Genomic DNA, 3,320 nt, shown 5'->3' with positions numbered 1-3,320 from the left:
GTTCAAAGATTAGGAGGCGGAGAAAATGTGGTATGTTGGTCAGTAGGTTCCCCCTCTGTGGGCAGACTCTCAGTCTCCTGCATGGGGCAGTAACTTAACCTCTCCACGCCTTTGGTTCCTTAGTTTTTGGTTAGAGACAGCCTTCTTGGTTCTCAACCCACCAGGTCTTATCTACCTTAGAGTCCAGCACCAGGTAGCTGGGGTCTCTGCCTACAGTTTTCCTGGTGGGTGGAAGGCTTAAGTGAGTGAAGAAATGGTGAAATGAGAGAAAGCCTTTCTGTACTTGTCCATCCTTTTGTCTTCCCTTCCCTTTATCCAGCAATCATGTTTGCATCGGTCTTCTTTGCTGTATTTAGCTTACTAATATTCTAGTAGGGGAAAGTCCACATCACTCAATGTCATGAAAATGATAAGGCAGATTCTGTGCGTCCAGGTTTGACTCCTCTCAGACAGTCCTAGAGTATATACTCTCTTGCAGAATGAGATATTTTGGGAAGATCTGAGTTGATCTTTAATGTAACCCTATTTTTCATGGTCCACATTTTCTCTTAGAGAAGGATGTCTCCTGGAAATGGTTCTTTTGTGACTGGAGTCGTACTGTTGAGTTTAACAGACCAACCAGATCTTCAACTTCCTTTGTTCTTCCTGTTTCTAGTAATGTATATAGTCACTGTGCTGGGAAATTTGGGATTGATAATCCTAATTGTGCTAAATTCACACCTACACACCCCTATGTACTTTTTCCTCTTTAACTTCTCCTTTGTAGACTTCTGTTCTTCAGTATTTACACCAAAAATGCTAGTGGATTTCTTATCAAAGAATAATATTATTTCTTACAGGGAATGCATGACACAGCTTTATTGTTTTCTGTTTTTCTTTTTGCTATTTCTGAAGTCTGTGTGCTGACATCCATGGCCTATGATCGCTATGTGGCCATCTGTAACCCACTATTGTATAACATTTCCATGTCCCCCAAAGTGTGTTCTAGCCTTATGCTTGCTTCCTACTTGATGGCATTTTCTGGTGCCACGGCTCACACTGGATGCATGCTGAGACTCACTTTCTGTGATGCAAACATAATTAACCATTATTTGTGTGACATCCATCCTCTTCTCCATCTCTCCTGCCCAAGAACCTATGCCAATGAGATGGTAGTTTTCATTGTGTCAGGCATCAACATCAGTGTGCACATTCTCATCATCTTTGTCTCTTATTGTCTCATCCTCTTCAACATCCTGCACATCAGCTCCAGGGAAGGCAGGTCCAAGGCCTTCAGCACCTGCAGTTCTCACATAATTGCTATTTCTCTGTTCTTTGTATCAGGGGCATTTATGTATCTCAATCCATCGTCTTTAGGGTCTATGGACCAGGGAAAGATCTCTTCTGTCTTATACCAGTGTGGTTCCCATGATGAACCCCTTCATCTACAGTTTGAGGAACAAAGATGTTAAACTTGCCTTGAGAAAAATCCTGAGGAGGAGAAAGTTTTGATTAGAATCAGTGTCTGTGCAGGTAGTCATAGGAGAGGAGATTTCTGTGCATTTGTTTACATTATTTCTAATGGCAGCCTTCTTATCCTACTTCTTTGTCATCATGGCAAAGGAAATTTGAGTCTTCTCTCAACTTATTTCCAATTTTTTGGAGTATATCTTTTCATCACCATTTCCAATTTCTTTTCCTTTTCTTTGTTTCTCCTATTAAGAATAATTGTCTTTTTTGCTATTGTCATTACGGTGTTTATTTTTTTTCCTGCTGAAAAAAGATAAATGGTTTCACCAATTATCAATAAAGTTATAGTGGTGTGACCTTGTGTATTGGGGGTGAAAGGTTCTAAACTGCCACTTGTGCCATTAGAAATATTAATCAGATAATTTGTCTTTCTTTCTTCTTTCCTGCTACAGTGGTATAGTTGTCAGGAATATGACTCCTAAGAATGCCAGTGTTTCACAGTTATAGCCAATTCATAAACACTGTCAAATACATCCCGCTTTGCAACTGTAATCACCATGCATTAAGCTTCTTTCATATTTACTTCAAGACTTCATATTTAGCTTCTACATTCAAAGTAGCACATTAGATTTTGTGTGTGTGTGTGTGTGTGTGTATATATATATATACACATACATATATACATATTTATGTTTATTTATTACATGCACAAGATGTAATATATATTCACATTTATTACATGCACAAGATACTGAAAAGCAGAGAGGTTAATGGTCTCCTTAAATTTATATAGCTTCTTCATGAAAAATTCTGGAATAGATATTTGCCTCTTGATTTCAATTCTCTACCCTTTCTAGTATCCTTTTATTTTATTTTTATTTTAGTAAACATTTCTATTTTAAAAGCTGGCTCATTCTGCAAAAAAGTTAAATATTTTCTCTGTACCCAGAGACAAATTCCTAGCAACATGTCCCTTTAGAGATACAAGGCTAGTAAATAAGAGGTTTCTAACTAGGGAATGGCAGTGAGATTCAGAAACCACATTTCATCCTGAATTTGTATCTGTTTGACATGTAGAGCACTGTAATTATCATCCACTGTCCATAAAACATTGATGAATACTTACAATAGATAGTGACCATGACCACATACTCATGGTGGTTTAGGAGATTAAGACCAGTGGCTATGGCCATATTCCAAGGGAGCCAGGTGGAGAGATGACAGTTTCTTAAGGAGAAAACCTAGTGATTGGTAATCAAAATTCAAGTTAGAAAGAAGGAGTAGAATATAAAAAGATGATAAAAGAGGCCCTTTCTATGACTGTCTTCTTTCTGGAGCATTCTAAAAATATTATGGGCATCACAGGACTTCTCTGGATTACATAAAAATTTAAGTTTTTTGATATTTAAAAAGTTAAACCCACAGGATTTATGAAGCTGGGACAACAAATTCACTCTTGTTTTGTTGGCTTTCATATGCTACTGTCATCTAGATTTTAAAGTACCAAATACTCAAATTGCAGCTGGGAGAGTAATGAATGTTGTGAAAGAAACATTTGGTGAATAAGCTAATTTTTACAATGTCTTTTAAAGGATAATGATGGATTATTTTTCTTTTGAAAAAACAGGTTAAAAGATGACTACTCAGAAATCCTTATGTGTCAAAAGCTAGTTAAGTATGTACTAACATAACTGTAATAACTTTACTACTTTACTGTTTTCTAATCATCACTCAATATTTATGTATTTTGTAATTTAGCATAGCTGAAATGTTGGCTTTTTTGCTTATTTTTCAGTTGTTATCACTGAATCCTTGATTTATTGTTTTGAATGACCACTCATAGCCTATACTTGGATCCAATATTAATGTAT

At 36.6% G+C, this 3,320-nt stretch overlaps 1 pseudogene; it reads left to right on the top strand.

Annotated features, from left to right (window-relative positions):
* LOC100520211 lies at positions 559-1,491 on the top strand (annotated as a pseudogene).

This window comes from Sus scrofa, chromosome 9 (assembly GCF_000003025.6).
Source record: "Sus scrofa isolate TJ Tabasco breed Duroc chromosome 9, Sscrofa11.1, whole genome shotgun sequence".
In the NCBI taxonomy this organism is placed as follows: Eukaryota; Metazoa; Chordata; class Mammalia; order Artiodactyla; family Suidae; genus Sus; species Sus scrofa.
This window is presented reverse-complemented; position numbering and strand designations above follow the sequence as displayed.